We start from the raw sequence: 18,627 nt of genomic DNA, 5'->3' as shown, positions 1-18,627 counted from the left end.
TGAAACATTTGTTACTGAGAGTTTAAATCAAGAATGAAAGATAACCACGCATGCATTTGAAACTACTCAGTAACAAAATACTGAGAAAGTTTAATTGTCCGCTATAAGGCAGTTTAACCACAGTTAAGAGAAAGCATACATAAATCCACACTGAATCTCAGTACACCATCCTGTCTCTACATCACAATCTCGCAACTAGATGCTACTGCATATAAGAGACAGAGGTTCACACACCCGCATTGTAGTACAGCCTATCGGGGGAGCGTGCAAAGCTGGCCTCTATTTACTACTGTTAACAGTCATTGTCAATCCATAGCTTTCCATCTTGGATGTATCCAGAGTGGTAACTAAACTTTGACTGAGAGACAGATAATGATTGTCCTCACTGAGGTCTCTGTTGGAATGTGCAAGTTTCAATTTGCACAACATGGTTATCTTTTCTGAGCTGCAGTTTATAATCACTTGTGCATTTATAATAGTTGAATAGTTGTAATTCACTCTAGCATTTCTCAGGCACAAAGTCTGGCAAGCAACCAAAACTGAGACAGAGAAGAGATGCACTGCCAAGCTTGGTTACCAAGACAGAGAGACTCAACAGAGAGATTCACTGCAAGCTACAACATTAACTTAGCATTACTGTTATTTGCTGACATCAAACTTGGAGAAGAAAGAACACACATTTACTTGATTGCAGTTCCAGCAATTCATTGAGTTATTTTCTCTTCACATGCCCTGAAGGATAGTTCCTCTTCATCCTCTCATCAAAGTTGTAAACATTGCCAGTGAAGTGGGGTTTCGCTTAATTGGCGGGGCCCTACGCAATGTGCGTAATGAGAGTTTAGGATGGTCTGGCTCTGTGTGCTGCTCTACATTTCCAGTCTTTGTCACTCATACTTATTACATTGGCCTATAAAGATGGGGAAAATATTCTCTTATATTGTCTCTGTATTGCCACCACTTCCAGCTCCACAAAAAAGACAGTTTCACTCTACTTTTACCCACCCCCGAAATTTTACCCAAAGCTTTACCCAAGTGAGAGTACTTGTACATGGAACATGCAACACCTGGGATTCTGGCAATGCTGGTAGGTCAGGCCTTCAGTTTGTGACCCAAGCAAAACCTCCACATTTCTGACACAAGAAATGCATTGTACAGTCTTGCATGTGTGACTGGATTGGCAGCTGGACAGAGGACCATAACGGCCCGAGGACTGGAAGCCTCTGGGCAACATCACTGACCTTTAAGAGGAGAAAGCCCTTGCTCCTGTAGTGGGGCAACCCCGCTGGTTGCTGCAGAGCCATCCGACCCAGTGATAAAGGAAACCAAAGTGGCGGGGGGGATCTGAAAGGTCACACAATGTCGATATAGGAGAAGGAGTGGTCTTCAGGTCCCCCACCAGCACACTGAAGATGAGCACTCTCAGGGTCTGTAGGTCTTTATCTGAGCGTCTTGAATCACTGCCCTTTGTGCGCATTGTGTGGTAACTGAATGTGAGCCGATGTCACGATCAGCAGGTGTGAATGAACTTCACGCCTCATGACAGCTGATGCAGATGGAACTTTTCTTTCAGTTAAATGGCTTGAACCTTTCAAGATTGCCATAACATCCAGTGTACTTGGTGGCAGTTTGTAAAGACAGGAAAGGGAACATTTGTGTTACCACCATGTCCCTTCAACCAGTCCGCAGCGTATGTCAAACATAAGAACTGCCAAATTCAAAAATGTTTGAAAGCAAAAATGACAATATGGTGACCTGTTAGATTCACTTATTTATTGACAAAAACATCTCACCACAGTGTCCACTCAGTAGCTGAAGCTTTTGATCGTGTCAGATGGTCATCTTCGGCAGAAGGAGTTGCCTAGTTGTCAAGGAAATGTAGATTCAAATTAAAAAAAAATTCTGAGCACTTAAAGGGTTACATTTATCTACCGTTTTGTACATTTCATGGTTGATCCACAAAGTGAGTCACAGTATTGGGGAGTAACTAGTTCCATGTAATTTAATTACATAATTTAATCACAAAATAAACGTAACTTTAATCTGTTTAAAATTACACAACTGTTTGACTGTTGAGAAAGAGGACAACAATATTATATTAATATATTAATAATATTAATATTATATTGCATTTTGGTTTATTGTACAAGCCATACGGCTTCACTATGACTAGTTTGCTCAAAACTTTGTATCAATACTTACGTATTAATTAACTTAAATGGACTTATAGCAGTTGGATGTACTGTATGTAGGCCATTTCAGCTGCTTTTCCACTGGGCTCATTACAAACAGGTTAAATTCCATCAGTGCAGAGACCTCTGAGGAGGAGGGTGTATAGATTATTGGTAACAATGAGACCTTTTTGCTGCACAATATATACCGTAAGTGAGTGCCTTTATATTTTTGAATCAAATAGTTTCGTCTTCTTTGTGTCAGTGCTTTCTACTGTGCCTGACCTCTGTTACTGATGTTAGCCATTCTTCTGATCTTGTCATTTGCTCTTTTATAAGGACATTGATTCTGTAGGTCAGCTTTGCCGACCAGTCTCCTTCCCCCCTCAGAGACTCTTTCATGTTCCCAGCAGCAATCTGACACCTGCTCTGGACCCCAGCAGTCAGCTCCTATAATCCATACATCACACACAGAGAAACACACATTAATGCAAACAGTGAAGTCACACTCGCTCACAGGCACACGTATGGGCATGCCCACATCTGCAAACACACCTTCACCATATAAACACACATACCTGGACATGCAGACATTACGATATTATTGACACTTTGCTGGACACCAATATGGGACAAATTGATTGGCCCAGCTGATGTGTATACACTCACACTACAATCACAACAGGCCATGTGGCCAACTTCACAGGCCTGGACCAGACAAGAAGGTACAGTGATGGATGGATGGATAATAGATATAGATAGATAATGTATCTAAATCTCTCAAAATATCATAAAGTTCACTGGTGGAGAATTAGATGTACAATTCTTCATCTAAAAAAGCGACCAAATTGTCCGATTTTGAAACTTCCACATTAATGTGAAATCAGTCAGATGTTACATGTTGTTATTGAACAATAATGTTACAATACCAAATCTTAGCCCTGCCATTTTCAAATGTGTACAACATGAAAGGATTAGCCAACAGCCCAATAAGGTCAAAAAAAGATAATAATAAAATACATTATTATAATCCTTAATATTTGCATGAATGCTGTTACTATGCGTATACTATTTATGGTCTGCATTTCTTAGCATCAGGCATTAAATACATTCTGTAATTAACCATTTATATAGTGAATTGCCTGTTTTTACAGCTCTTTTATTAGTAGAAAATTATTTATGCCTATGAATATGATGTATAGCATAAACAATACATTTTGCATCCGGTTTCTTTAGATTCGCTCATCCAGCGAACATGAGGTAAACCCAGTGGACAAACCTGAAAAAACTGGATCTATAACGCAATGTTCTCTCCAGAAAGCTCCTTTAACTCATGATTTAGTGTTTTTAGAGATTTCAGACGTAAAAGTGACATTATTATGTAAATGATTTGCAGGCTGTAATGCTAAAATTAGTCCAGGAAGTGAAAGCAGTGGGAGAGAGTGAAGACTCCACTTGGACATGGTCTCAATGTGTGCTAATTGTGTCTTTAACTACACTTTCCGGTGGTAGAGCAGGTGTGGAGCAGGGAGTCTTCATGCTGATGGTCTTCCAGAGGGTCCATATATGAAGTACCTTGTTAAGCCGAGGTGGTCGATAGAGTCAACGGTGTTTGTGTGTCCTCATTAGCTGCAGGATGTCCTCAGTAGGAGAGGGGAGGTAAGGAGGCCCTCATCGATGATGAGGTTGTGCATGCGTGTGTGCGCGTTTGTGTGTGTGAACCATCACATTGATCGATCCCACTCATAATCTCCCATGACCCCCTAGGCAGCATGAATTACACCAGTGCGCAGTGTCTTGTGTGTGCGTGCGTGTGTGTGTGTGTGTGTGTGTGTGTGTGTGTGTGTGTGTGTGTGTGTGTGTGTGTGTGTGTGTTTGTGAGGCTGAGAGAGTGGGTGGTGGGGGTCTTTATAATTACAGCAGATGGAGATAGCATCTGAGGGACCTACACAAAGGGGAAGCTGAGTAAGAGCAAGTGGATTAACTCAGGAGAAAGAAGTGGTGTGAAGAGTGAAGGAGTTTCTCCTGTATAGTCAACTTTCCGCCCTGCTTTACAAAATAGCAGGACTGCTTGTTCCTCTCAAAAAGACCGAGCCAGGTGAAAGCTATGTGAAGTTTCTGACCACAAACTGCAGTATGGAGCGATGTTTCGATGAGTGGCTCCCGGTTTTACTTGTATCTAGCACAAGCATGAGGTTGCTCATGTACATGCACAAGCTTGCAGGTGATGCGATACACATTCTTGCTAACTGTTTTTATGCTATTCCACTGACTGACAGTTGTTGGAGGTGATGTACCAAGAAATGTGGCATTACACCCGCAAAAGGCAGTGAAGGTGTAGATTACTGGCCAATGTAAACAACATGGACTTCAAAATATTGAAGATAGGGAACAACTTTTTCAGACTTCAACGATACATGCAATGCATTTTGATTAAATACATTGACGTCATGTTCATTAATATAAAGGTACTGTGTGAAAATATGCAGCCCCCCTATTTATTTCAGTTAAACCACTGAGCCTGGCTAAACCTCTGTCCCAAAGGTGCTACACACATTCCTGGTAGATTACTTTGTTAATGTAAATGGTGCATTTCAGTCGTAGCAGTGAGGATTCAGTGATTGCTGGCTTGAAAGATCCTGTCTCATAGTATTATAAACCATCAAAGTCATCTGTTCCTCTCTGTTCCTTATTTCATTGTCTCTCTGGTACCTGAAACAACACATAAGCATCCATTAGCATTTTTTTAAATTGCTCATATTATGCTTATTTCAGGTTCATAATTTTATGTAGGAGTTGTACTAAAATAGGTTTACATGGTTTAATTTTCTGTACCTACCGCACATTACTGTAGCACTTCTTTTTCACCCTGTGTGTTGAACGCTCCGTTCAAGCTATAGAGTGAAGCATCTCACTTCTATTTGATCTTTGTTGGGAGTTGCACACACGCAGTTCCTAGTTAAGGACTACTAGCCAATCAGAAGCAGAGTATGGGGGCGGGTCCTGACAAGCTCAGATTTAACCACGGCTTCGGTTCAGCTGTACATGTTCCTGAACCAGCTCCGCAACCTAGACTGGAGCAAACATTTCAGAGTGTAAATTTTGTAATTTGTAACAAATTGATCTTTCATACGTAACGTTTTAACTGTGCACTGTCTCTACATCACAGTAACAACTTTATGTCCATTGTCTGTCTGGAGTGTATTAACGTTTGGTAGGAACAGTGGGGGTGAGGGGAGGCAGCGCGTGGACGTCTTGTGCTGCAGCTCAGTGTGTTTCTCCACCAGTGTTTTTGAGGGCATGCCACATTAGCCTCTAGGCGAGCATTATGACGCATGTTACATAGTGACGCAGATAGGTTACAGAAGAAAGGCTGGACTACAATCGAGCTGTTTTTCAGGCAGTTCAGGATCAGTTTTTTCTGTGGGAGGTGGTAACTCCTTTTGGGGGACATTAGGCTTTTTCACTGTGCAAACATATAAATCACATATACAGAAAAGATATATAACACAATAAAGGAAAGGGAAAAGGCCAAATAGCATAACATGACTTCTTTAAGGCAAGTTTGGTTTTAGTTTTTAAAGTAACCTGAAATGAAAAAGACAAGTCTGTTGACAAAACCATTCAGTTGCATACATTGAGGGTTCATATGTTGAATTTCGGGCTACAGTAAGCTGACTGTCACTGCAGATATGGAAAAATCAACTAGTTTCATTTTATTCAAAACACCTAGCATTCATATCCCAGAATGATATACATAGAGACAAACAGAGAATCTGATTAAACTCCTACAGATTCCCAGCATTACAAGCATCCAATGGCAAAGTAGTGAAAAGTTTGGATAAAAGAATAAACAAATATGCTCAAGGCGAGAAGGTCCAGGAATAATGTTTTATTACGGTTTATTTTTTATGAGACAAGAGAGAGATCGCATCTTCTCCTTCAGTCCTTCAGCCCTTCCTGTTAATGTTCTTGGAGAGGAAAGAGGCTGAAGTTATATGAAGGGTGTCATATGAGTCAGCTCATACATCAAAAGAGATGACCTTAGCCTCTGACAGTCAGGACAGGACGATGTGTGGCTACGAGTGTGTATTTGGGTTTCTTTTGAGTATGTTCATGCACTAACAGATACACACGTGTGCCTGAGAGCATGCGCACATGTCCTGTCATTCATGAACATGATTTCATCATTTAGCTTGTTTGTCCACATCACGCTCAGCTCACCTTCAGTTTTTTCCCCCCGAGCCTGCTCATTTCAGCACTACTTCACTGAATATGCTAATCAGAACTTATGAAACGATGAGCTGTTGGTGTGTTAAGGGATATCCTCAGGTATAGGATTGCACTGGTTGAAGATTATTATTGATTTACTCATGGAGCTGTCGGTCTCCGCACAGCTACCAGGAGCAGGGTGACTGACAGGGACGGGGTTGGGTGGCCCATAGCCAACCAGTAGGAACCACTTTGGTGGATGGGCTGGGAATGTGGAGGGAGATTGAGAGAAGGATAACACAGAGGGATGAGGGTAATTGATGATTGTTTTAGCAGTGGAGTGGGAGGATGAGAGGAGCGGAGAGAGACTGAGAGAGAGAGACATACAGAGAGAGAGAGGCTGATGAATGGGAGATGGAAGAGAAATGAGCGGAGAAAGGTAGGTGATGAGGCAGACAGACTGTTAGTGACTCTCCCCCTGTCTGTGAAGAGGAACATCCAGCAGAACAAATATGTAGGATTTTGTGAGGAAATTTATGTCAGTTTTCACTTCTTCTTTTAGGGTTAAGATGTGATTTTAGGGCTAAAGTTATAAATAGGTTCAAGTTAAGCTTAGTTTAAGGGACTAACTCACTTTTACAGCCCTCTTTTTACCCCTATGTAATTATGGCAAAATAGGGAGTAATAAAAGGATCACTTAATGGTGTATCAGAAGTCTGTGTATTTAAAAAAAAAATTTGCTGTTAGGTCTAATAAAATTTAAAAAGTCTCATAGACCAGTGTGAGGAAAATGTTTGACTTGTCAGGCAGGAAAAGGTGGTGTATCATTAATGGAAGTTCTGATCCATTTAGGCGTGCCATTGGATCATCTGGCTGGCAGCATGTAGTCTGGGGAGCATGAGTAAGCAAGTGACGGGTGCTGTGCTGTATAATTGTAAGATTATCGGAAGTTACGCTCATTTCCAAATTTTTGGGGCACTGTTAGAAACACCAGAAACACACACTGTTAGAAAGAGACACACAGAAATACAGGTAAATATGCATCTGACTTATTTCAAATTGTAGAATTTGTAATTAACAAGTTTCCAAAAAAGAATAATTAAACCAATAGGCCATCAGACATTGAAGCTTGAGTGAGATAGTCAAGCTTAGAAACAAGCAAATAATAGCAGTCATGACAAAATGCTGGCCCCTAAAACATTTAAGTGAGAGACCCAGACAACTTTTAACTTGGTATGATTGTTGGTGCCAGACAGCGCGATAGCTCCATCTCAGGAAACAGGCACCCTAATTGGATTTTCATGCATTAAAGTGTCTAGCTTTCTAAAGGAAAAACACATAGTTAGCTACTCTGGTCTTTTTATTATATATATTTTTGTATATTATACAGGCAGCTTACATTTAGATTTCAGGCATTCAGCTGATGCTTTTACCTAAAGTGAAACAACAAGAGTAAAACCAGAGGTTTGTATGATATATTGAAAGGAATGACACCTAGCCCTCAACTGTAGAGTCTCTCTGCGTGTAAATCTAGTTTGCGTGATGCCTCCTGTATCTGTAGAAGTCATCCTCCCTGCTCAACACGGATGCACTTTAATCAGCCAGCATCTACGGATAGGCAACAACACACACCTTGGCAGGAATACACACACACATGCAGGCTACAAGTTTCTTTTTCACTCTTTTTTTATTCTCGCTTTACCTTAACTCACTCACATACTCAATCTATTTGTGTCTCTTTTTCACACACAAACACATATAAAGCGCACAAACAAACACACACACACACACACCAATGATTCCTTAAGAGTGCAGACGCAGGCAGAAACCGTCACTCTGGTATTATTAGACATTGCACTTTAGAAAGCCAGATGATTCATGTTTTTATTTGAGAACCATAAAACAGTAAAGTATTGCTGCACCTTCTGCAGCTTCCTGTTTCAGGACTAGACCAATAAATGACAGCTTTGATTTCTGCTCACACATTACTCTATTCCATGTAAAATTATCCACATTCATCTGTAGATACACAATAAAGAGGGCTTTTAATAAAACACTGACAGATGTATTACACTAACAAGCTACGGTGAACATACAAGTCACACATGGGAAATTAAAAAAAATAATAATAACTACACACTGAACATCTATTTTATATTTTTAATCTTGTTAAGAGGGGCCAAAAGGCATCGACCTGCTTCAAACGAAAGGCTTGTCAAATATTGAAAGTGCATCCAGAATGCCCCTGCATCTGCCAGTTATTCTGAAAATCCGACCACAATGGCCGCTTCCTACAGCAATTGACCAGGCGTGGGGAGGTGAGAAGGTGTGATTTGAGTTTCTCCTTTAAAATAAGCTCCCTTTTTTCATTCCCTATTCACAGAGACATCGTGGATGTCTTTTAGGAGAGACTGTCCAAAAATGTGCACTGTTATCACTATTCATATGATTGATGGCGTGTGTGTTTGTCCCCCCCCCCTCATCTAGACTTGGTTGGATGGTCAGACGACTTGTCACAAAACATTTGTTTCAAGCATACTTAATTCCAACAGGTATATAGATAGGTAGGTTTATTGTCACAATATAACAAGTTATAGAGTGAATTGAGTTTTGTAACTCCCTTCTGCTACACAGCAGACAATATACAGACAATATAGTATATGGGACTATTTATTTCCACACAGAAAAGCCCTACATCCTAGGTATTTAACATTTAATTTTACTTCTGCTCAGGAGTGCCTTCTCCTTCACCACTCTACCCTCAAGGCTAGACAGATGAGAGCGCTTCAGCTTCCTCCACCTCAACAGAGCAACTCTGAAGCCCTGTCAGAGTGCCAGTCGGCTGTTATTGTCATGACTCTCAGTAAGGTTCTTCTTTCTCCAGCCAAACTCATACAGAGACACGTGTACAAAGAGTCTTGGTGTCACATCTCTGGGGTTTCAAACTTCTTCCATTTTCAAAGATGGAGGATCTCTTATACTATGCCCTGGGTGTGTCCTTCAACCCAACTCTTTTTCAAAGTCTACAGAGAGTTCATGGACTGTCTTTTTTTTCTGTGAAATGTGGACTTTTTAATGGACATTTGGATCATGACCAGTGAATAAAAATTTCTACAGGCTGAACAATGTTCCTGAAAGGTTACTCAAACAGAACAGTATGCGTGGAGTCCATGGACCACATTTTAAGTAAGAAGACTGTCGAATAAACATTATAATTAAGCCTACAACACATGATATTGCCAAAGGTGAAGCCATAGTGGTCATGAGTTTTCTCTAGGTTTTGCCTTTCCTCCTCCAGCACACATTATTCACAGATAGCTGGTGGATGTCTGCCACACCTCAAGGTGTCTGTGTCACCGCCAAGCACACCCACGTGCCCAGCACTAACACACACACACACAAACACACACACACACGAATCATCCCTACTCGTGACACACACAACCAACAGCGTGTCCCTGTCCGCCTGTCACACAACCCCTGGCCCCACCTCACTCCCCTTAGCCTGCCACTTCACCACCACCTCCCTCCCTCCTCTACCTTTGTGTGTGCGCTGATAAACATGTCCGTGTGTGCCTTGGTGTGTGTGCATTGGTGTGTGAGAGCGCACACGTCTCCCTCTCCAATCTGAAATATGGCTGCGTCTGCCCGGTCTGTATATCTTGGCTCGTCCCTTCAGCAGAAAACCTTGGTCGCTGCTGATGGAAGAAGCACCGGCACAAATAGCTCAAATAGACGCTGCACTCTAACAGGTCACAGGCAGAATGAAGGAGGCATGCACTCAGTGACATTTGTGGACTGCATTCACGCACCGTTGATCCATTACTCGTGGAAGGACGATGCTGTATCAAACTATAAAAGGTTGTGTTTGTTACAAGAATGAAATAAAGCGATATGAAATCTAATAACCAGTGAATAACCAGTACAGATGTTACATCTTTGAATGGTTCTTGTCTGTCTGCGACATAGTCCAAGCCATGATGGGTTACAGTCACCTCTCTTTTATATCATGATGATGATATATATGATGTTATATTAGTTAAATGTTCTCAAAATTCAGTTAAACCAAATTCAAAGATATTATAACCAGATGGGAATCTCTGTTTTTGGCTAATCAAATGAATTAAATATATGACAAATCAGGGTGCTTTATTGAAAAAATCCTGTAAATCCAATATTGTAATAAAACAGTCCTGCTCACTGGTTTATAACATTTATACAATGACACAAGCCCATAGGTTAATGAGTTTGACTAGGGATGCACATATTAAACTTTTTTTTCTTCTGATACCGGAGACCACTGGTAGTGTGAGATACTCTGGTGATTCCTAAGTTCTGTTTTTCCCAAATTTAAATTCTTCATTCTCTCTGTGTGGAACTTTTTAGAATGCTTTTTATGTAAGGTAACACACATTAAACAAGTGATTGCCATGGCACTAAAAACAGAGCTGTTGTGACTCAATGAATGTATTTAATGTGGATCACCGTCATGACATGGCTGATACCGATCCAAAGCGTTGGACTGGATTGATTAATTAATTCATTGATTTGAAAATGTCACCTGCAATGGACTGGCGACCAGTCCTGTTTCTACCCCACCTTTCGCCCGATGCCAGCTGGGATTGGCTCCAGCCCCCCGCGACCCTGTACGCAGGATAAGCGGTTCACAATGGATGGATGAATGTATGGATGGATGAAAATGTCATTATTGTCACAAGGACAGCTACATTTGTAGTAGCCATCACGTGATGTTTTGCTTTAGTACTAAATACCCTCTTACTGCAATAAATACCCTCTTACTATATTTCCCAGTAACAACAAAGCACCCTTTTTTTCTTTTATAGTCAACAAAAAAACTTAATTGCCGGTTTTCCCTTGTGAGAATAAAGATTATTATTCTTGTCAAATACACCAAAAGCAATGCAGAAAATAGAATAGCAAGGAGTCTGCATCCCTGATGGTTACGTTATGTTGCACATGAAACTCCTTCTTTCGGTGAATAACAAACACTCCCCAACCCCCTGTAGGCTTAAAATGTGGCTCACAGCAGACAAGTATTATAAAAAAAGTGGATCATACCGAGTATATGGATGGACGGTGGAAAAGTGGATTCCTGTGTGTTTCAGTGGATGTTTTGATTCTTTTCCACCACAAAAACTTGTGAGCTCAGATCCATTCAACAGCAGCCATTCAGCCACCTCTCCAGCCTACGGAGGGCGAGTGATAACTCAAAAGATAGATTTTTGAAAGTTCTCTCTTTGTGTGGGTTTCCTCTGTAGCTGTAAATGTGTCTGTTTGTTTGATGGACTGGCAACCGGTCCATGGAATACCGTACACGCCTGATGCATGCTGGGATAGACTCCGGTGTCCTTAAAACTAAAAAAGTAAGTTTATAAAATTGCTGGAAGGTATGATGACATTTTGTGAAGTTGTATTTATTAGATGTGTATGTTATTTCGTAGACTGAGTGTGATTATAGTGTGGAAAGCAACATGTGTTGTCAGGCTGTTACCAGGTCTTTATCCTTTTAAGTGTGTTGTGTCAAACTGCAGTGACATGTTAAAAATTGGATCATCCTTTTTTAAAAGTGTAGTATGTCTCACCGCAGTGTGGGATTGACTTTCTCTTCACTCCACCTATGCACCGTTCTCTCATTAGTGCCACCACAGGCTGCTGGAGCTTTGTTCAAGAGCACTTGACAGGTCACTGAGTGGTAACATCTAATGAGAGCATTGCACAGTAATCTTCAATGTGTCACACAGGCTCTCCAGTAGCATAGTGATGACGGGAGGATGATTGTGGAGGATTATGTAGAAAATGGACCCACTCAGGTAAAGTCCCCTCCAATCTCTCCCTCTCTGCTCCGAGTGGCCCACAGCCTCGTTGCCTGATGAAATCAATTATCAGTTTCCTAAATCAGATCACGGTCTCAACGGCGATGGCAAAGGAGCGAAAGTCTCGTGCCTGCGAAGACTCCGAACAAACAAAATCAAGGAACAATGAATTATTCCATTTGGAAGAGGAGAGTGACAGACCGCTACGTGGGATGTGTTTAATGAAACACCAACGCTCACAATGCTCACACACGCACTGAGGCTGTCAAGATATCGAACCAGAGAGGCCTCGGAAACCTCCCATGGCTGTTTCAGAAACAGGATGCACCAATCAGCCTTGGGCGATTCTAAATGTGTGTTTGCGCATTTATGTGTGTCTGAGAGTTTGACTGGGAGCCTGTATGCATGTCCTACATTATACCTATATTTACCTATATTTATTAGCTGGCGTATGGTATGTTATATATTGGAGGAATAATTAGACCGTTTGCTCTTCTTTGTGTGCACTAGAACAAACTGTTCTCTTTAGCTTATTCCCCTGCTGTTGCAGCTCAGCAGTGCTAGAGGGAGCCCTCCTCTGTTTCACCCACTGACAGCAGTCAAAGAACCCCCCCTTACCCACGGTGCCTCAGCACCCCCTCCCCTCAGCCTCCAGGAGGGCCACTGGGCCAAGGCCAGTCTAGCCCCTCAGCCACAGAGATGGACTCGGACGCCCCAGGGGACCAGAGAGGGACCTGAGCTGTGGTCAGCCACAGGGTGGGACAAAGAGCGGGGATGCAATCTGACCCTGTCATTCACGCAGTGGAAACAGGGTTGAGAGAGATGGTAGACGTAAAGGAGGGAAAATAGAGAAAGAGAAAGACCGGGGGGGGCAGACAAAGATACAGAGCAACACGGAGGTCTTAGCAGGGCTGAACAGATCCATCAATACAGTAAAAAGAAAGAAAAGAAAAAGATTCAGGCCAGGAATTATTTGGGTTTGTTACAAAAAACCCTCGCCACTTTGCAGATTGGGTGTTTAGTGTAAAAACCCAAGGTCTAAAGCACGGCTGCAGTCTGGGTGCTGAAAAGCCATTCTCTGAATTCTGTTCTTTAAATGGGGAGAAATATTGATCTGGCTCAGCTGGCCCTGTAGTGCTCTGTGTGTGTGTGTGTGTGTGTGTGTGTGTGTGTGTGTGTGTGTGTGTGTGTCTGTGTGTGTGTCTGTGTGTGAGGCTTTGTCTTTTAGGACCCAGTGGGGGTGGCGATGGGGTGTTACCATGGATACGGCCTCACCCCCCACCCCCACTATCCCAACACACACACTCATATATACACACATACATACATGCACTGCCCCAACCAAGCGCACACACACACTGACACTTTTTTAAGGCCTCTGGTCAAAAGATGTAGAAATTTCTAAAGGCGCTTCTAGACATGTCACACTTCTGGACTAACAGATAAGAATAAAAATTGCACCCTGAGGCTACACAAAGCGCGCGCACACACACACACACACACACACACACACACACACACAGTAAGGTCCAAGGAATCAGACAATCATGGTGAAAAAAAAACTGCACAACACTAATGTGCGACACAGACTCATCGCTCATCATTTCCTTTCAATTTACCCTCTTTGTGTCTTCCACCCTCTACACACTCCTCCTTCGCACATACACACACACCATTTTGTGCTGTGTCCATGATATCCTGTACATTTCTTGTACCTTCACCCATTTATGTGCACTTAGACACACAGCCATGTATTTTAACTCCAGATGTTTTTGTACTTACAAATGCAAACTAGCACCGTCACACCGACACTGACACACACACACACACACACACACACACACACACACACACACACCTGTCTTGTGGGAATGAGACATGAGGGGAGGAGATCAGAGTGGTTTACTCCCAGGTAACTGATATAAATACCCCTCATTACGATGGTGACAGAGGTTTCTTCTCTCCTCTGGCAAAATAGCATCATTAGTGTAAACACACACACACACACTCACACACAGTGGTCACAGCATACACACAAAACAGCTGCTGTAGATTCAGGCATGCAAATGCAGAGGCATGATGTGGAGAAAAATACCATCACAGTGCACACATAAAGGTACCCACCTCTACAAAGCATTGCTCTTTTTCCTAAATGATGATGATGACTATGTTGATAATGATAGATCGTGGAGGGTTTCATAGGGTCGTTATAAGGCAGGAAGTCCCAGTGCTAGCCGACACAGGGAGATCAATACGCCCAGGGTCAGTTACAATATTTAGGGTCACATGACTCCAGGACCGAAATAAATCAGGATGTGAAATATTGTTGGGGTGGATGTTGGGATGGGCCCAGGACTGAAATGAGTACGAGGGATGAGAGGGAAGAAATGAGAGGAGGAGAGAGAGAGAGATAGGCAGTGTAAAAAATGAAAAATGGAAAATCTGACAAAAAACCCAAACAGATATTGTATAGTGTAAGATAGCTGTATGTGATATGTGTTGATGTTTGGCTTGGAGGATGTAAAAAGGCGTCGCAATTTTAAACACAATATCACAAAATATGAATATGTTCAGGACAGATTCATTATTAACATGATACTAAATTCTGTCTGCAGCAATCATATCGCCACACATCCACAGCACATTTATCATTAATTACAGAAAATCCATATTCTCTGACATGATAACAATTTAAATTTGTTACCGAACTTGTATTATAACACCTAAGTTTGAATAAAGTGTTGGAATATTGTGTTAAGTGGTCATTAGATATGTACATGGAATCATAATTGAAGATGAATCAAACTCAATAAATCATTCAACATCATCCTACTTTCAAACAAGTCTGTGCAAGTGAGCATAATATAATTGCTGAGGCCATTTTGTAAAGTAAACTAATTCCTTATCATTAGAGACAGAAGCATTTTGCTCAAAGAAAACACTTTAATGGTGAGGTAACTGAAATCTGATTACATTTTATAAATTTAGTGCGCTCCCCTCCATTGGTCCTCCACTTTAACTCAGATTAGATCATATCTCCTTTATTAATTTCTCCGACGAGGAGATTTGCTGTTTTGCTGAGTAATACTGCTGCTGTCCAAATGAACAGCTCGGACAACAGCAGAGGGAAGACAGATGAGCAACGAAAGAGAGCAATTGTATTTCCTCTTTATAATAAAGCTTTTAAACTTTTAGCTGATTCAAACATCCCCCCTCTTCTGTCTCGGTGCAGCAGGCAAGAGTGAGGTGAGGAGAGGGTGATAGATGGACCCACAGAAATGTTGTTTAAGGCCAAAGCCAGAGCAGAGAAAGCTGCTGTTTAGGTCGTAACTGTTAAGCCGGTTTACAGGCGCTGTGCTTCCCATTTGTCGTTGACTGATTGTCGATTCACTGCCCCCACAGAATTATATCTGTTTCTCTTTGGTATGCAGCACCATGGCTCCAAACAAAAAATGTATTAGCTTATAATAGACTCCTCTGATTCTCGTGTGTGTGCGCATTTGTATATGCATTCATATGCAGGTACGTGTTTCTGTTTGTCTATGTGTTTGCGGAATTGATCAGGGATTTCTGGGTCTATTCAAGAGGAGCCGACCTCTGACCTTCTTAACAAGCCGCAGCTCCGCCTCCCTCTGGCCCTGAGTCTCTCAGTGGCACACTGTTTTAAAGGAAATTAGTCACACACTTAACCACACACACCCTGCCCATTGTTAAGTGACTCCTAAAGTGTGTCAAAGAGGTTTCATGGTTGCCTTAAACAGCTCTCGCCTCCCTCCCAGGCAGCAGGCACGCTCAGGTTCAACACACAAACCCTTTTAGAGACTAGAGCCCAGGTACTCACGCTTGGCCCATGACCCTTTAAAGCAAAATGGACGGCTCCTGGTAAACACTGCAAACAGTGAATGGTGATGTGATGGCTCTAATTTCCATTTTTTACACTATTCGTCAAGAAAACCTACAAAATGAGAAATATTTTTTTTTTACTTTATTGAAATCACGTCTTAACCACCTTGCTGGGGCCAAAGACAGAAATCAGAGCTTTAAGGTTAAGGAAATGAATAAGCATTACATAACCTTTCCTATTTCACTTGTAACTTGTGACTTGTTTTCATAAGTATGTTCAATATAATTTACTAAATTTACTGCTTGCCAGAGTAAACTATTTATGTAGCAATTAAAGGGACACTTCACAGATTTTGCACATAATCTGAAATCTGTTGTACAATGGATAATGAAAGAGCTATCTAAAGTTCAAAATAATAACCCTGATGATGTCAATTATGAACTTGAGGTGTGCTGGACTTTAGAAGAGGTGGGTGTTTAGGGTCAAATGAAAGACACTATTTAGATGTAATGTAGGATCCAGGGACAAAAGATCTGCCTATCTTGGCCTCTGCAGCTCTGATTTTGTCTCTCTTTATGGAAGTGCAATACTAAATCACTGGCGTGCTCCTTTAAAACATATCACAGATGTTTGAATGTCTGTCGAGCTGATTCCATAGAGTGGGATTATAATACTGAAGGCTGTTCCAGGAGATGTGGATCCTACCTCTGAATAGTCTTTGAAAACAGAATATGAGGCTTAAGCATTTTTTTCCCCCAATATAATCACCTTCTTTTAGTGACCACAAATTCCCAAAGCAACTAACAGATTAATGTTCCACCAAACAAAAAAAAGCTAACAATGTAATTTTAGTATTAAAGCATCTTCTCAGTAATTTACAAATCTGATTTAGCACAAGATCCTGAATTGTCAACGAAAACATCACTGAAATTTAGTTAAACTCAAATTAATTTTCCTGTAATTGGATTGTCCAGCAATTATGGACCAGTTTATGTCAGTGGTAAACCAATGTTTTTTGAATTGAGGCAATTGCAACAGTTATATAAAGTATTTTGGTTATGATTAAATCAACTCAAATATTTAGTCATTTTTAGAAGCTTGAACAGGTAAAATTATCCAGTAACCAAAAAGGAAAGATAACAGTAATATCTGGGAAAAATCTATATAATTTTGTATTTTAAGCATATGTTTATGACTTTATTAAAGACAAAAGAGATGATAGGAAATGAGGGAGGTGCAACAAAGCCAGACTCAAACTGTGGTTCATGGCCACCCCAAGAAATATAATTTTGTGCAGTAAATGTTCTTGTGCGTTTCTATCCAGGTCAATCAAAAAAAAAAAAGAAGAAATAATTAAACATTCATTCAGCAAATTTGTAAGTCGGACAGACATGCTGCATTGTGAGAGCAACCCACACGCAAGATGAAATCAACAGAATTTATTCCTGTGTGTGTGTGTGTGTGTGTGTGTGTGTGTGTGTGTGTGTGTGTGTGTGTGTGTGTGTGTGTGTGTGTGTGTGTGTGTGTGTGTGCATACACAAATGTATGATAGCCACACACAGATGATCCCAGTGATTGAAAGTGTCTGCCGATTATTGATTTCCCACAGAGAAGTTGCTAAAAGTCTCGGAGCTAATCCTGGCGGGCTGAACACGCTGTAGATAATGACGTGTAATGAGCTAATGACTTGCTGAAATATTTAGTAGAGCTTCAATAAGGTTGCACTATTAGAGGTGGGAGAGGTCATTAGAGGACTGTCTGAGGGACGGCCCTTCGATTAGTAACACCCAGGGCCCTCGTCTCGGTTCTCAGAGCTACAAACACACACAAACAGGTACATGCATGGATAAAAGCATACACACCTACACTTATAGATACACACACTCATGGTCAAACACACACACAGAAAAAAAGACAACGGACGAAAAGCATGGCTGTTGGTATTAGGAGTTGGACCATTGATCGGTCAGCTTTTAAGAGAGTGACCTTTTGCAGAGGGCTCTACTGGCCTTGATAAATCTGATCTGGGGGCCATCTGTGTCTGGGTGGGGGCAGCCCCTCTAGGATGGGACCCCAGAGAGGAGAGAAGAGAAAAGAAAGGAGGATAGAAGAGAAGGCGAGTAAAAAGAAAAATAATGCAGGATAGGACAGGAGCAGAAAGAATCAGAGGAAAGAAAAGACAGGAAAGGATAGGAAGAGACAGAATAAGAAAGGAAAGGTCAAAAAGCTAAGAAAATATAGTAGATGGGAGGACAGAGTGGAAAGAAAAATGAAAGAGGAAACAAAAGGATACAGAGGAGATGACTAGTTACTTGTTATAGACGGTTAACGAGTTGCTGGACAGTGATTGTTAGTTAGACATGTGCAATAAGTCCATGAAAGTCTGCACAGCCGCATTAGTTGATAAAGACTCTGTAGAAAGCCATCTAACAGGCTATCAATGCAAACAGCTTAATTGCACAATGACTATTGACAATAGCTATAAACGTCTCAAGAGTTTGCCGGAGCGAGTTAATAGAGAACTGATTGTCTTAAGTTGCCACTTTTGATGATTAAATTGAAGTCTATC

Source organism: Micropterus dolomieu, linkage group LG20, assembly GCF_021292245.1.
Source record: "Micropterus dolomieu isolate WLL.071019.BEF.003 ecotype Adirondacks linkage group LG20, ASM2129224v1, whole genome shotgun sequence".
In the NCBI taxonomy this organism is placed as follows: Eukaryota; Metazoa; Chordata; class Actinopteri; order Centrarchiformes; family Centrarchidae; genus Micropterus; species Micropterus dolomieu.
Note: the sequence above shows the minus strand (reverse complement) of the source record.